This window comes from Capsicum annuum, chromosome 11, assembly GCF_002878395.1.
Source record: "Capsicum annuum cultivar UCD-10X-F1 chromosome 11, UCD10Xv1.1, whole genome shotgun sequence".
Classification (NCBI taxonomy): domain Eukaryota; kingdom Viridiplantae; phylum Streptophyta; class Magnoliopsida; order Solanales; family Solanaceae; genus Capsicum; species Capsicum annuum.
In genome coordinates, this window is record NC_061121.1 from 26,388,875 (window position 1) to 26,407,511 (window position 18,637).

Below are 18,637 nucleotides of genomic sequence, written 5' to 3' on the forward strand. Positions count from 1 at the left end.
AACTAGGAAACAAGTTAGGGTGATGTGCCATGGTGTTAGTAAAGATAAAGTATAAGTTGTAAACAATAGGATAGAGTGGTCAAGAATTGACAAATTTAGGCTACTCCTTGTGTTTTAAAGAGAGTACCCCACTTGTTTTATTTTAGAGATGTGAATGTAGTTTAGGTAGGTCATTCAGTAAGTAGTAGCGGTGTGTGAAGAAAATATGCGGATGGATTGCAATTAGATAGGTTGTAAGATTAGATTAAAAATTTTATTTTGTCATGAGCCCTCAATGATCTAATGTTTATTGATTTCCTCAGTAATAATAATTCTGAGTAGTATAAGTGGATGAATGTTTCCATCAATATTTAGTACTAGACCGTAAAACTTGACCATAGATGGTCCTCGTGGTAAGAAAAAGGGTTGTATGAGAGTGATAATATTAGTTAGGATTTGATATAGTAGTGTATGTGAGAAATTAAGTTGTTAACTTGTGAAAAGTTTGAAAGTTTAAGTATAATATATGCGGGCTCTAGATGAATAAGCGAATGGAGGCTAAAACATTTGATAATGAGGAAATCTTAAGAATTATAAAGAAAAATGCAATATATATCATAGATGGGATTCTAAGTCTTAAGTATGGTGTGTTCCTAGTTTATTATTCTTGATATTGTTTAAGGTGGAGAGATTTCAGGTGTGAATTATATGGTATTCCTATGATCTAAATCAGAGGATTTTAGAAAAATAGTACAATGTTGAATCTCTTGATAGAAGTTTTAATTCTATAAAATTGGATGGATAGAAATTTAGAGGTGTGATGATTGTAGACTAATAAGAGAAAACCAATTTTCTCTTAGTGTTAGATGAAGTGGTTAAGTATATCAATATGAGCATAAATTATAGAGTGATGTCCATAGAGGCAAGAAGAATTTTAGAGAAGTATCTCAGAAAGAAGTCCTAGCAAAGATTAAGTATCTACAAATATTGTCTATCAAGGAGTGTTTAACATTCATGTATATAGTGATACCCCAATCATGCATAGTAAAGTAATGATAAATCAGTTAAGATAATAGGTCCACAGACTTATAACATCAACTTTTGAGCTAAGGGGAAGATGATAGGGTGAAGAACCAAGCCAGGTCTTAGGATACAAATAGTAAAGTAATGAGTTCCAGAAAAGAGCTAGACTGAGAAAGTGACCCATTCTTGTCCTAAATATTCCTTGTACTTCAGTCATTATGATATTTTACTCATGTCCCACTTATTAGCATCATGCCCATGGTCTAGGATTATGTGCTTCATACTGATTACGTCCATGCTTAGTTCCTAGAATTAAAGTAATAGCTTCACTTAATGATCCCAGACTTACTCTATGAATCCATGAATTTCAGTATGCCAAGTCTTATGAACTCACACTTTTTGTTATGTTTCAAACTCATGTTATGTCATTATCTATGTCCGAAATGACTCGCTATTCGTGATTTATGTGATAAGTATATTAAGTATTCATGCCTAATGTACCTCAAGGTTCGACTTGAAATGGGAAATAATATCCCGTTAGACTTAGAATCTAGTAGTTATGTCTTCATATGGGGATTATAAGCGAAAATGATGATGTGTGGTATTCAGAGGAGAAAACATAGTTGAGAAGTCTTGTTAAGCTTAAGGGTTATCAGTCATATCATCTATGGTGGAAATAATCATCCTACTATGTTCAATGCATCCTTGATTATTGTCACGTAACATTAGATTGTGTGGAACCTGCAGTTAAGGCCATGTTCATATGAAGTTCTTCATTATATGTGTCTTTTAATTTTGGGACTCATGATTCATGTTCTTAGTGTGATAATTCTTGTAATTATAACTCGTGCTTCTAAATTCCTAATTATATGGTTGTCAAACACTTGTCATAAGTACTACTCAACCAGATTGATGAGTATTGTGCAACAATAATAAATTGTTTCAACTCATGCGTTTTATTCTTTTCAAGACCTTCATTCAAGGAGAATGATTTCAAGGGACAGATAATATTACACCTCGCATTTTAAGTTTTAGTCAAGGTTGTAAGTTGAGGTATTATGGCTGTATAATTGAGCTCGTCGTGCTTCAAATTTAGTTAAAAATCAAAATAGAGTGGTTCATATATGTTTCAAATATTATTGGGGCATAAAACCGTATCCATGGATGAAGATTTCACTACTGCAACATAGCAGAAGTGCAAGAGAATGGAGAAGACAACAAGCAACGAGCCACTGCTCATTAACTTGCCAAGTCCCTTCAAGGGTTATTTTGTCTTTTCCTTTTTATCTTATCCCAAGAGATTAAATTTATTTTAATTCTTTAGCTTCTAGATGTTATTTTTAACAAAAGAACATTTTATTTCAGTGAATAAATTTCCACTTTGTTTCAACGGTTTAAATTCCCACTTTATTTCAATAGTTTCACATAGAAACTGCATTAAAAAAAGGACCCTCTATTTTTCTCAATTTTTCACGTTAAAGGTTACCCTTTCTCCATCAGTTTCACACACTATTTCATCATCGAAAAATTTCAATTCTCCTCTCACACACAACTCTCATAAATCTGAGGAAATTCGTTCAAGAAAATGAGTCAAATCCCTTCTCCAGATCTCAAGTTCTTCAAATGTTTTGAGGTATGTAGAACAATCTTTTGCTCACATTTCTTGATGTTTTCTTATTCTCCAAATCTGTTTAGTAATCTCTATTCCAAACAGATGGTATATAGCTGTTTGTATTCAGCAGTTAGATTAAAAATAAATCAATTTGTCAAGTTCTATTTCCTCTTGGCATCTTAACATGTGCTTATGTATTCATAACATACGGACTGATTTTGCCTAAATTTGAAACCTGAATCTTATCCAGTCAATAACATGGTGATCTCGATAATCTTCATTAAATATTTTCTATTTCTAAATTTCTTAAAAGACGTTAGGATTAATTAACATAAGAAACACTCCTTTTGTCTCTTAAATTGATGTCCGATCCAGTTCGAGTATATGTTGGCATGCTGAAATTCTTTAAGTTTAACAAGTAGGAAGAACTGCTATTTCTTTGAAATTCTTGAACTTCTGACAAAATTCCTTTATTACCACAAACTTCCTAACCTTGGCTAATATTGGTAGGTAAAATTGCGAGTGGCTAAAGAATGGAAATTCTGTATTCTTAAATCTTGGTATGAATTATCTAGTTTACTCTCCAACTGCCATATTACATTTGGTTTCTTGTGATACCAATTCTCTTTGTGCTTTTATATCTGTAGCTTTGTAACTCAATTCTCAAATAGCTAGAAGATGAGTTCTTGTGGTCCTCTTTAAGATGTGGAGATATATCACTAAAATTATTCTGAACCGCATTGATAACCATGAGATAAACACTGCTTCTCCTTCCCCCAACACTATCTGTTCTGATGTTCTTTGACTTGGCCTATATATTAGGAACCTGGAGTTTGTCTAGATTAAGAATCTTCCCTTTATTGCCTAGGTATTTTTGAGAAAATTTGAAAACTCATAGCTCCCAGTAGCCTCAAAAATCATGTTGGCTAGAAGTCTGCAGTATACTTCCTTTCTGTAAATGTATTTTAGTCAAGTACAATAAAGTTTCAAGACACTCATTATATCCTTACTAATTAGAACCATATTTCATAGAATTTTCCAGATTTTAGTTAGGATCTTAATCACTTTTTGAACATTTGTTTCTGGACTGATTTGGTTTATCCCAATCATTACACAGTGTGCAATTTTTTCCTTTCCAGTTAACTCCTAAGCATAAGCTCTCAAGAGTTGTGGAAGTCATGTTCAGGAACCCATAACAAAATATTTTTTATAACTATTTAGAATGTTATGAAATGGTATCAATTAAAAATCTTATGAACCCAAAGTGGTTGAATTCTCAACATGAGCCCAAAATGGCTGAATTATGTACATAATCCTAAAAATTCTAAACCACGAGCATGAGCCTAATATGTCTAATACTTTGAAGATAAACATATAAGATAACGTCATGAGCATAAGGGAGTTAGCTAGCTGACCGTGAAGACATAGGTTTAAACAACAAATGCCCTAACTAAGTTTGCCGATATAGGATAGAGATTATTCCGCAAGTTGAATGACTCTTTTTTTATGTGTTTCGAAAAGGGATAATCATGGATACTTGCTAGAAAATTATGTCATGTCATGTCCTATTCCCGGCAAGGTATAGGTGGCTTAGCTGATTGGGCCAAGATCAGACTCCATGCGCTCACATGGTGCTTTATGACGGTTCACTACTTTCTCCCACAAATAATCAAAGGAATTAAATCTACCTTACTTGATCATTTATAAATTTAGTTTATATTCTTGTTCCTTTCCAGATGTCTTCACTTAAATTTGAATTTTATTGTCATTTATAATCTCTTGCTGTACTGTCCTCCTGAAATGATTTTACATACCAATATATTGATCGTCTTTGGCGCTACATCATTTCATGATGTAGATTATGGATCTCAAGTCTGTGGTCACATGCCTCATTAGGATCTCTATCTTCTGCCATTGGTGAGCCTCTTTCCTACCAGGAGGCTGGCTATGATATGCTGACTTATCTATATTAAATTTTCTTTCAGTGTATGTACTTATTAGAAGCTTTGCAGGCTGGTGTGGTTGTCAAACAAACTTTATAATTTTCGGTCTTAATTTATTGTAACTATTAGTATTGTCGGTCCTCATACGGTGCAAATAAGCTTTGGTAAAGTTTTATTCCTTGGGGAATCCACAAACAAACTTTATATTATATCAACGTTATTCATTTGTATTAGAAGTACACATGGTTGATATGACAGAACATTCACTTGTACTGGCAATAGTATTGGGTGCGTGCCACATCCAGGGCCCCAACTCAGATTGTGACATGATCTAATCCTTATATGGTCTCAAAAAAGCACCTAGGCAAATAAATTCCAAGCTAACAGAAGCATTGCTATAGTTTAAGTTTAGACGGAGTCAACTTGATCATTCATTGTTCACTCAAATAAGTAATGAAGGAATAACAATGGTGTTAGTCTATGTAGATGACATGTTAGTAATTAGTAGCATCCTGAAACTAGTTGAAGAAACCAAAAGGTACTTGTCACAAGCATTCAAGATTAAAGATTATGGTGAATTAGAGTATTTCTTGGGTATTGAATTTGCAAGGTCCGATAAGGGAATACTTATGCACCAAAGGAAATATTCTCTGGAACTTATATTTGAAGTAGGTGTGTCTGCAGCTAAAAATTTTGCTACTCCAATTGACACAAATGTTAAGCTATCCAACAAACAATATGATGAAGAGGTCAATAAAAACAAAGGGTCAAGAAATAATGAGGAAGATCCTTTAGTTGAACCTGGTCCATATCAGAGATTAATTGGGAAGTTGTTGTACTTAACCATGACAAGACCAAACATTTCTTATGGAGTTCAGAGCTTAAGTCAGTTTCTTCAAAATCCTAAAAGGTCACACATGTAAGCATCCATCAGAATTGTGAAGTACATTAAGACTCAATCTGGTCAAGGAGTGCTATTGTCAAGTGAACCTATAACTAGTATCACTGCATATAGTGATGCAGACTGGGCACCATGTCCTCTAACTAGAAAGTCAGTCATAGGATTCCTTATCTAACTTGGAGATTCCCTGATCTCTTGGAAGTCCAAGAAATAATCTACTGTCTCAAGGAGCTTTGCTAAAACAAAATATAGAAGCATTGCAACTACAACTGATGAATTAATCTGAATTCAAGGTCTTCTAAAAGAAGTAGAGGTCAATGTTCAATTGGCTATAGAACTCTACTTCCTAAATTATTTACCTCATTTTACAAATTAGATGATTTTATTCGTTACTCATCAAGCCTCTAGTTAATATTTTTACATGTATTCTATACCAAAAGAGGAAAAGAGAAAATCAAAGAAACTTATGAGCAAATAGACGTATTACTGATATTACATTTTTTACTTTGCAGGCAAACTTTGGCAGGATCAAGCTTGAGAACTCCTGGGAAATCATAAGCAAATTACTTTTGATGTAGTAGCCCAAGGAGAAATACAGAATCTAGTTGATGAGCATGATTCCACTATCAATTACCATCTCAGAGAGAAGCAAATCAACCAGCTGACAAACTTATTTTGATCATCCTTATAACAGATATAAATCATGTCTATTATACCAAGGAATTCAGATGCGATGGTCAAAATACTTAGTTATTATTATATTTGAGCATTGATATTTATAATATATAATCTATATCTCTAATCTCTATCTATAATATATTAAAAGTGTGAAGGGCCTTAGAAATGTTGTTGGAACTTTTTGCACTTCATTAAAAGTCTTTGATTTAAACAAAATCGTCTTTCACCATTGTTTTCCTAATATTTAAGAGTTGAAAATTAATTAAATATATTTATGGTAACAACTTTCCTTATTAGAAGGTAGAATTAACGACAACTAATACTTTTTTCATAATTGTAAGAATTTTAACTAGGATTCATCCCCACGTGATGCGCGGTCAAAATTAAGAAAAAAGTCATCATGTATTATCGTGTTTGCTTAATCATATTAAATTATTATTAGCAGTACACAATTATTTATGTTTTACGATTAAGATATTATTTTTTTAGTACGACGACCTACAATATAAATAGATGAAAAAAAGACAAATCTTTATTTTTGATGCATCAATTGAACAAAAATGTCAAATAATAAATAGTTATAATTTTTTAAAATAAAATATTATTTTATAAATTTCAAGTGCATAGATTTTTTAATAGTGGGATATTTCTCCTTTTTCATTATAAATACTAAGTACTAAATTTTTAGATTTGAAATAACATATTTGGGGCTTTGATGTGGTTATGGCTGTAACCAAAGGCATTAAGTTGATTCTACTTGTGGGATCACACTGATTATGAATATATTGTTATTGTTGTTTAGTATATTATTACATGTCAACTCTTTTAGTGAAAGTCGTCCCGAACAAAATTCAAAAAATATCACACTTAATTATCTAAAATACAACACTTTAATATTAGAAATTTTTGATATATAATATTACTAAAAGAGAAAGTATTATCAAAAACTAAAAGGCCACACTACATGCAGCTTCTTTAGTTAATACATTTTCACATCAAAAAGAAAAAAAAAGTCAAATGAATGACTGAAAAAGGGGTGTCAAATGAGCGGGTTGGGTTGAGATTGAAGATATTAAATGGGTTGAATTGGATATTGGGTTGAGTCATGACCCACCCAAATTCACTTTGAATTGAAATGAATAAAAATCGAGTTGAGTTTTGACCCGCCCAATTTAACCTGCTTAGTCTAAGAAATATTAACATATTAATTTTTACCTCTTGTAAAGAAAATAAATTTGAATGGATTTACAAAGTTAGGTGGGTGGGTAGGGAGTGAGGGTGGGTAAGAATATTTTTTTAAAATAAAAAATTATTTTTTAGGGAGGAGTGTTGGGGTAAGGGGTCGGGGGTAGGAGGGGTGGGTTTTAGGATGGGGGTTGAGGTAATTTTTTTTTTAAAATAAATAATTTTTTTCTTAAAAAAAATTGGGAGCAGGTGGGGTGTAGGGGTATGGGTGTGGGGGTTAGGGAAAGGATGAGGATTTTGAGGTAAGAGTTCTTTTTTTAAAAAATAAATTTATTTTTTTAAAAAAAATATATATTTTTTTGGAGGGGGAAGTGGGGGATGGGAGAGATATGTCGTATAGGGGAGAAGGATGTGGGGGTGTAGGGAGTAGGGAGAGATGGAGGTTGGGGTAAGATCATATTTTTTGTCAAAAAAATTATTTATTTATTTTTAAAAATTAAAAGAATTTTAATTTTTTAGTGCAGGGGTGGGGGTGGGGGTTCGGGGTAGGAAGGAGGAATGAGGATGAGGTGGGGTGGGGACAAGAAGAAAATTTATAAAGAGTTTTTTAAGAAATAAAAATAATTTATTTAAGGGAGGTGGAGTGGGGGTGGAGTACGTTGGCTTGTGGTGGAGTTGGGGTAAGGTGGGGTGAGGTGAGGTGGGTGATTTTGAGAGTGGGAGACACATTCTTACTTTATTTTCTATTTTCATTAAGAAAATAATTTTTCTATTAAACGAGTTGAAGTAGAGATTGATTGAGGTCATTTGAACCCAATTTAAAAATGGGTTGAGATTTAATGAATTGAGATTTACCCAATAGCAAATTATCTTGAACCCAACCCATTAAGTTTTGAGCGAATTAGATGAATCAACTCAATTTGAATTTATTTTGACACCCCTAACTGAAATATTTAATCAAAGTAAATCCACGTTTTCAAGTTATCCAAGATAATGTCAAATTCTTATGCATTCTAGCATGGATAACATGAACCATCTCACTTAAAATCTCTCAAAGTTTCTTAAATTTTTTTACATACTTGTGTACAAAAATTTTATGATAAATATGGACTTAAGAATATAGCATAGTGATTAATGAAGTAGGAGAACTATGAGATTTCAAGATTAAAGTTGAGGAAAAAAATAATAGGTAACTTATTTTCATTTATTCTACGTATTTTTAGAATAATTCATCGTATCGTAAATAATATGGTACTTTTGTGTTTCTAGAAAAATGGTTCAACGGAAGAGTTCATTAAAATCAAAAGCTTATTAAAATTCGAAGCGATTATATTGCAATAGAGACAAAAATCATGAAATTTGAAGTTAAGTGCCGATAATGTGCTAAGAGTGAGACTTTGCAACATAATTGGCCTTTGCATATACTCCTTCGAATATAAGAATATATTTTCTACACGAAATGCCTTAGATTAGTGGATTGTTTTTTCCCTCTTCTTCTTCATTACCTGAAATAGCACCAAAACAAATTATCAAAAGTAACAAATACCAAAACAAAATAAAAAGGAGAACAACAACTATAAAGTCATGACAATTACAAACTCGATATTATTATCAAATCGAAATGACTTTCACGGTGGCTTATTATAAGTATGAGTATAGAAAGATTTATACTCCCTGGATGTTAATAATGAAGAAGAAGTCAAAATAATAAATACCCAACAATTAACAAAAATGAAGTTGATAATGATATATTTGTCTTAACTGCTTCAAAACCACAATTGGTGGGTTCAGTTGTTTTCTTTTGTTGATTACACAAATAGCAACATTGCCCTTTATTAGCATTTCTCAAAGTGCACTGTCTTAGTAAAACACATAGAAATGTCAATGTAACAAATAACTGTAGCAATTTTTAACCAAGCATGACACTTCTTAGAAGTGAACTCTGCATGCCAAGGCCAACATAGCCTCAATTGATGTCTTTTAAATGCAAAGATTCAAGGTCACACTAAATGATGTAATTTGATATGCTAAACTTCGCGTCCTCTGGCGTCTTGTGTAGGCCTCACTCCAAATAACGTAGTCGTTGATGCTTCAAGCTAGTCCCAAATGAAGCTTCATCAAGGAACTTAAGTGTCCACTACAATATTTTGAATAGATAGATGAATATAGATTAATTCCCATCTGTGAAATCAAATACATGCTACATTATCGTTTAAAAATGACAGAGGGCAAGATAATTTTCAAACATCTATCTTTATCCTATTTCTGCACAAACATAAAATTTATTTGTTTGAGAAAATACATACGTAATGTTATTTAATCTTTCCACAAACATGCTGATGTCTTTGTATTGAAATTCAAATTAAAGAGTCCTAGTATTGGATCTATTGATTAGATTCAAAATTTAAGTGCCTATTCAGAAACACATTTGGATGAGCTTTTGTTCCATGGTTATCATGTGAATTTAATTAATAGGAAATTGTTTAGCTAACCATGAAAGAATAGATTGAAGATGGAATTCATGTCTACAGGCCATCACCTACAAATTGAGAGATTATATTACTTCAAAATCAAGTGAATTATTTTCACTATAATATAATATAAAGTGAAGAATACACACTACAGAAGGATCACTATCAGAACATTCTTCAAGGCAAATACTGTAAATATCATTGTAGGCATCTTGAATTTCACTTTTTAAAAATGCTATAGACGAAGTCAAAATATCCTGAGACATCTTGCCTTCCTCTATGTGCGAAAAGATAAAACCTTTAGGGTATTATTCTGCAATTGATTTGCTGGTTAACACCGTAAATTAAATTTGATACGTCCATTTGAAACTTAAAAAGTGTATTCACATAGACCTCAATTGATATTCCATATATTTTACAAAAGTTCTAGCCAAATCACCCACAAAAGTGATGAGACACTCCTCATCTTCCTGGGTTATGGAGTATAATATTAAATGCAAAAAGGGAAAGCAGATTTATTAGAGAAATATCCAGCATAAGAATCATTCAACATAGCCTTCTGAACTCCATCAAGAATGCACTATGCATTTTGTCCCCTTTCAATGTTAATTCACAAATATGGACTTTTCATGACTTACACATGGATTCTCCATCGTTGAGGTAAATTGTGAATTCTAAGGTAATCCATTGACTCATAGGAATAAGAAAAATGACCGAACATTGAAATTTATCATGAAAATATAGAATTTTACACAATCAACTAATCATGAAAATGCAGAACTTTAGACAATTAATTGTGAATTTTGTCGTCACGTGCTCAAATTTACAGTCTGATGTCCTTCATTAGTAATTTTCTTCCCGATAAAGAATTTCTGCATATGTGCTCATATGTTTCTTGGGGGTGTAATATACATTTGTGTGGTGTGCAACAGTGTGCATGTGATCATGGAGTATGGAGAATGGGAAGTTACTAAGACGTGGGTTGGGGTTAGATTAGGTTAATTAATTTTTTTATTTTTATTTTAATGAATTTAAATTTTACAGTTTTCATTGGTTATCTGTACATGAAATGAAAGTTTATCCAATCTTCCATTCAAATTATTTTTTTTTTTTTAAAAACAATTGGTTTTTTTTTTTTAAAAAAACAACAACCGACTTTCCTTTTCTTTCTTATTGTAAACTGAAAATACTTTTTTAATTTCATCAAGTACAGTTTTTTTAACTGAAAAAGTTTGACTTTCTAAAAAGAAACTGTAAAAAATTATAGTAAATATTAAAATGTGAATTATTTTTACAAAAATCTGTGAAAATTAAAGACAAACAATAATATTCAGTTATTAACCATAATAGCACTAAAAGTAATAGTCAAATTCAAAAAAATAACTACTTTCAATAAAAAATACTACTACATTTATTTGCAACGTTGAAGTTTAAATCTAGAAAATGTGGCTTGTGTCAGTTTAGGTTAATGAGAATTTAAGGTAATTATTAGTTACATATTTTTTTAATTTAAATTAAAATTTCAAAATTACCACTTCATAATTTTTTATTGTTAAGAGAGATCGCTGATGAATATTTGTTATAAGCGGGAGTTGGTTTTTGTTTAGACAGGGAAAATTTAGTAGTATTAGGCTTTTTGGTGAATCTTTTATATTTTAATTAAAATTGTCTGATAATTACACTTGACATTTTAAGAATGTTTTACTTTTCCTCTTATATCATGTGAAATTCTTACTTCTTTGTAACTTTGGAAGATTTTTTTTTTTTTTGACTTGACTATTTTGTAGATTTTTTTTTTCCAAATAATTTTATAGTTTCCATAATTTTGGAGCATGTCCTGAAATATTCCCAGAATTTTATTCATAATTTGGATTAAGAAGGCGTTTTCTCCTCTACTTTCAATTTATATATATAAAATTGTAAAGTAACTGAAAATTTGAATTTGAAAATTTTAAAACAATCAATGTTACAACTATTTCCGAACTAATTAAATAAAATAACATGTGTCAATATTTAATCCTTCCACTTGGTTAAATGTAGAGGCTTTGTCCTCTCCTTTTAATAATATATAGATTCAACTGAATTTCATTTTAAGAAGATTTGAAAAATACAGAAATCCATCCCCATACTATATAAAAGTGTGGAACTCCTTATAAATGTTATTTCAACTTTTTGCCCTTAGAAGACTTCACAATAGATAGAATTATCGTTTCACCTTTTTTTTTTTCTTTTTAATCATATTATTATTTTATTATTTTGATATTATTCATCATATTCTTAAAAATTAAGTAGTCCTAAAATAAATAAAAAGTTAATATTGGTAGAGTTTGTTTTTCTTATCTGCATGAAAAAGGAATCCTAGAATAGTAAGAAAAAAAAAAAAGAAAAATATGTTAGACTTTTAGGAAAAAGATAAAAAGTAAATTAACTTCGTACAAAATTCTTTGTATAACTGAAGTACTATAATAATATTTAGGGCGGAATATAATAATATGTTATGTGCCAAAATTAAGGACACGAAAATCAACCACCAACTATGTATAAACTTTATCATATTGTTATGAAATAACTAAGAATAAAGAGGAAGAGTAGAGAAAGAATAGATAGTAATTCTTATTTCTATTGAGGGATGATTTACAATGAAGGAAACCTTCCATTTATAGGGAAAATTTACTCCTAGTTTCTGAGTAAAAGATAGATACTTTAAATCCAGATAGATATCAACTAGATCTTGATACACATTCACTATAATTGATATATATCAAAATCATAACACTCCCCTTTGAATGTCTAATAATACGCATATAGGCTGCCTCATAAAAAATCTTATAAGAAAAATCTTGTGGGACAAAATCACGTAAGGGAAAAAGAGTACATCGCATATTAGCTCCCCCTAATAAGAACATCCTTTAACCCTAGCATTTCGATCTTGTGCACCATCTTCTTAAAAGTCTAATAATACGCATATATGCTGCCTCATCAAAAACCTTATAAGGAAAATCCCGTGGGACAAAATCTCGTAAGGGAAAAAAAGTACATCACGTATTAGCTCCCCCTAATAAGAACATCCTTGAACCCTTGCATTCCGATCTTGTGCACCATCTTCTTGAAAGTTGCAGTTGGAAGAGATTTTGTGAATAAATCAGCCATATTATCACTTGAACGAATCTGTTGTGCATTAATATCACCATTAAGTTGGAGCTCATGTGTATAGAGGAGCTTTGGTGAAATGTGCTTCGTTCTATCTCCTTTTATGAATCCTCCCTTAAGTTGTGCTATGCATGCTGCGTTATCTTCATATAGAATTATGGGTACTTTATCACATTTCAAACCATATTTTTCTCAAATGAGATGTGTTGTAGACCTCAACCACACATACTCTCGGTTTGTTTCATGAATAGCTGTAATCTCCACATAGTTTGATAGGTGGCTACGAAAGACTGCTTTGTAGATCTCCAAGCTATGACAGTGCCCCCACATATGAACACATAATTTGTTTGAGACCAAGCTTTATGCGGGTTGGATAAGTATCCAGCACCAGCATAACCAACAAGGCCGGGACTAAAATCTTTAGAATAAAATAAGCCCATATCGGTAGTCCCTTTTAGATCCCATAATATGTGTTTGATCCCATTCCAATGTCTCATAGTAGAAGCAGAACTATACCTTGATAACAAATTAACTGAAAATGCTATATCAAGCCTTGTAGTATTTGTAAAATACATTAGTGCCCCAATTGCACTAAGATATGGTACTTCAGGACCAAAGAGTTCCTCATTCTTGTCACGACCTGAACTGAAGCCTAGCCGTGACGGACATCCCAAACCATAAAGTCCTGAGAGCCTTTCTCTAACTGGCAATCATATACACAATTCATATACTGAAAGAAAATGAGGAAAACATGATAAACATGATACAATACAATAATGGAATGCACCATAAACGTCTAAAACAGTCCACAAATTCAACAAAAAAACCAAGAGCCCAACACTACTTCTCGGCCAACAATAACAACACAAGGATGAGAAGATATTAAGGTGTTTTAGACACCAAAACAGCATCCACAAACTATGTTAACAACCACAAGATGATGAACAAGATGAATAACAACAAGATGGACAACACAACAACAACTCACGGGTTGGATTCAAGAACACAACACATACATGAATACAAGAATTTAAAGGATAGATAGTGAGATCAAGATTATTACAAGATTAAGAACTAAAGAGTGTATTAAACTCAAAAAACCCTAATAAATATAATAATCAAAACCACACTCTTATGGTGACCGCCAAGGAAATTAACTCACCTTAAGATCTAACGTTTCTAAGTAAAGAACAATATTAGTTTTTTCAAGCCCTATACTAGAACTACACTAAGGTGGTCTACTCTCAAGAGAGAGGAATTCTAAGTGTTTCAATCTTTCATCTTTCCAAAACTAATGAAAATAAGACTAAAGGAGCGTATTTATAATCTATTACATAATGAACACAAAATGACTCCAATGCCCTTAATGAGGAGGAATGGTCATGGAGTGTCACTTGGACAAAGATAAGTGACCAAAATGCCCCTAATAAAGGGAACCAAAACCTTGAACCAACAAAGGTGGTCCAAACCCGAGAGTCCTTAAGTCTTCAATTCTCTAAGCAATCTTCCACACTCGGGTTTGATCAATAGTAGAATCAAAATATCCCCTCCAAGTATAATCCCGTGTCCTCCATGCGACCAAAGCTTGATTCTTCATATAGTAACTTTGAATGATGTCGCTAAGGCGACTATTATTCTTGTGTCAAAATAAAAACATGGTCATTCTTTTACTTTAACTAAATAATAAGAATATGAGTTCATAAATATTCAAAACACATGACACTAGTCTGCGAAATCTCTAACAACATGAAAACAACTATTGCCTGAAAACTGGGACAAGGCCCCAAGTCGGACCATGAACTAAAATCAAATGACAATGTCCATAATGAGGCCTTCCAAAGTAAGGGAAGGCTCACTAATTACAAAATTCTGACAAACCAATCTACTGCTTAGTGGGACCCCGAGATTGTGCCACAGATCTTAGAATATAGGGGGTCAATACAAGTGTACTGGTATGTGAAACAACCCAAAATAGGATATTTTTATACAACATAATGAGAGTATTTTATAAAGCAATGAACATAATGCATAAGTGAAAACAGATTGGCATACTGAAATGAATTTCAGAAACTCTTGGAAATTATGACTCATTTTCTATTTTCTCCTGAGCTAAATGGTACATCCTACAATACTGATCATCCCACGGGCTATATGCGATCCGCCCTTGACTCGGCGACCAAGATCCCAACCTAAGTTTTCCACAAGGGTTGGAGTATCAGTATGGGAGACACACCAGACCATAAAGAAAGGTACCAAAATTCCCAATTATATTAATATGTCATGGCATGGCACAAGACCACAGAGCATGACTCCTAATCATAGTCCCAAGTTGGGAGGACATAAATCAAGGCACACAAGACCATACAACATAGTGCTAAAATCCCGAGTCGGCAAACCACAATTTCCAGCATTGAGTCTCTCAACTCGTACTTTCTTCGGATAACCATCTAGCTCTCTAAATTCCAACTTTTAGTTCCTTAAAATCATGCTTCATACTTTCAAAACATTCAATACTTATTCTGTTAAGGGTATGTCATCACCAGGTATCGTCATACCCTGACTTGCAAGTCATTCATATCACACCATAACATATCTATAGCCTCTTTTCACTTATCCTCATGTTAATGACCACCCATAGTTTTTAAAAATCAAGTGAGAAAGAGTCACAGAATAGATTTTCATTTGAGTTTACTTTAAGAACACTCTCCTCTTAATAGTACAATCATAAGGTGGTCATATCATGTTTGCATTACTCAAAACCCATGGAAATTATTAATTTTGACACAATGAACATATACCATACAAAAGTACCCTCTTAACATGTCATAAATTGTATCATTCCATGATCATTAGTAAAGAATTCACCATTTAGTTTTCTTTAAGAAAGTTCATGCATTTTAAATAATACACAACACTTGAAATCAAAGATATCATAAAAGGAGAGGGAGTTTAGTCATTCATGCTCTCAATCAACTTCATAATACAACCGAAGTCATATATACATAGTTATAGTTCAACTCTATGAAAAATGGTTCAAGACAACATATATTTTCTTCAAAACAATTCCATGATGCATACTTTTTGAAACAATATAAAAATCCCTCTTTATAAACATGATTAGGGATCTTTAAATTTGATAAAACAATAAAACTTATGCCCATGGTGTTTAGGATAGTCCTACATACCTTATTTATGAAGAAATTGCGAAGAAATTTGACTCTTTAAGCTTGAATGACCAAACGCTAAGTTTCTTATCTCTTCTTATGTTTAAGAAAGATAAACTAGGGATTTGAGAGTGTTTAAATGTATTTGGGGACTTTGATTTAATGTAAGTATGTTTAGGGATGGTTATTGGGTGCAAAAAGTCTTTATTGCCCTTAAATTTAAAAACCAGAGTTCCTACACCGTAAAAACATGGGTTAGGCTGCGCCAAACTCATGACAAACCTTAAAATTTGCGGTGCCTAACCCATGGCCAACCTTAAGGGTTGCGGCGCCTACTCCATCGCCAAACCTTTCTAGTGAAGGTAGGCGATTCCTAGCCATTGACTAAGCTCCATTTTGTGATGCCTACTTAGTTTTTAGTTCCTTAAACACTCCCAAAATCTCCCACAACATCAATACATGATCTACCATCACTACGGGGTCCCTAATGATCATTTTAGAAGCATCAAAAGAGTGTTAAGACTATGGGGTATTACAATTCTTTTTTTGAGGTCGGAATGGATCCTTATTCACATCAACTGATCAAACAACCATCGGAGTACTTAATGGATGTGATCCATCCATAAAGAATCTTTTCAACACATTTTTTATATAGGCAGATTGATGGAGAAAATACCATTTGTCAGATGCTCAATTTGTAAATCGAGGCATAATTTTGTCTTTCCGAAATCTTTCATCTCAACTTGTTTCTTTAGGTAATCAATTGCCTCTTGAAGCTCTATTGGAGTTCCAATAAGGTTTATTTCATCGACATAGACAACAATTATAACAAACTTCGACGTTGTTTTTTTATAAAAACACATGGGAAAATTTCATGATTCGTATAACCTTCCTTAGATAAATATTCACTAAGGCGGTTATACCACATACGTCCAGATTGCTTCAAACCATACAATGATATTTGATGGTTATACCACATGCGTCCAAATTGCTTCAAACCATACAATGATCTTTGCAATCTAATGGAATACATTTTTTGAGGCTTTGAACTATATGCTTTCAGCATTTTAAATCCTTCAGAAATTTTCATGTATATCTCATTATCAAGTAATCCATATAGATAGGTTGTCACCACATCCATTAAATGCATTTCAAGTCTCTCATGGACAGTGAAACTAATAAGATAATGCAATGTTATTGCATTCATAGCTGGTGAATATGTCTCATCATAATCGACACTAGGCCGTTGTGAAAATTCTTGTACAACAAAGCGTGCCTTATACCTTTGTATTTCATTTTTCTCATTTATTTTTTGCACAAAGACCCATTATAGCCAACAAACTTAACACCATCAGGTGTTTGAGCTATAGATCCAAAAACTTCATGTTTGATAAGTGAATTCAATTCAAATTGAATTTCTTCTTTCCATTTTGGCCAGTTATTTCTTTGTCGATATTCTATGACAGATTGAGGTTCAAGATCATCACTATATTACATGATCGTTGTAATATTATATATAAAAATATAATCCACTACTATTTTAGATCAATTCAAATTAGTTTCAACATCACTTGAATTTATGGATAGTTCCTCATTTTCTTGAGTCCTAGGCTTATTAATTACTTTAGGAATATCAACATTGCTCAAATCTTGAACTTTCATATGAGGATCTTTCGTTGTGTCATTTTGGCCATTTGTTTATCTTTTTCTAGGATTTTGATCCTTAGAACCTAATGGTCTACCACGCTTCAAGCGTGCTTTAGATTCATTAGCTATGACACTAGTGGATCACCTTTTAGGGACATCAATTCGAATTGGGATATTTTCTGTAGGAATATGTGATTTAGTGATCCTTGTCAAATCTATAAATACGTCTGGCATTTGATTTGTAATTTTTTTTAAATGAATAATCTTTTGTACTTCTTGCTCATAAATAAAAGCACGTGGATCAAGATGAGATAGTGATGAATTTTTCCTTAAAATTTCTCTTTTGATGTCACTATTTTCTCCCCCTAATTTTGGGAAAGCTATCTCATCAAACCGATAATCTACACATCGAACAATGAACATATCTCCCATTAATGGTTCAAGATAGCAAATAATAGAGGGTGATTCAAACCCAACATAAATTCCTAACCTTCTTTGGGGGCCCATCTTGGTGCGATTTGGTGGTACTATAGGCGCATATACATTGTACCCAAAAATTCTCAAATGAGATATATTAGGCTCTTGACCCAAAACCAGTTCAACAGAGAAAATTTTTGGTAATTTGTCAGTATAAGACGAACAAGTGTTGCAATCTGCTAAATTACATGACCCCAAACAGAAGTAGGCAACTTAGTTTTCATAAGCAATGGTCTTTCTATCAACTGCAGACGTTGAATTAATGACTTGGCAAGACTATTTTGAGTGTGAACATGGGGTACAAAATGTTTCACTCTTATCCCAATCGATAAGCAATAGTCATTAAATGCTTAGGATGAAAATTCTGTAGCATTATCAAGGTGAATAGACTTAATCTAATTATCAGG

The 18,637-nt window shown here is 32.4% G+C and overlaps 1 long non-coding RNA gene across 1 annotated transcript; it reads left to right on the top strand.

Moving 5' to 3' along the window:
* Nucleotides 1–2,413: 2,413 nt before the first annotated feature.
* On the top strand, nt 2,414–6,268 carry LOC124888442. The gene is made up of 3 exons (XR_007046563.1): nt 2,414–2,635; nt 3,125–3,174; nt 5,971–6,268. It is a non-coding gene; the product is annotated as an uncharacterized LOC124888442 (long non-coding RNA).
* The last annotated feature ends 12,369 nt before the right edge of the window (nt 6,269–18,637 follow it).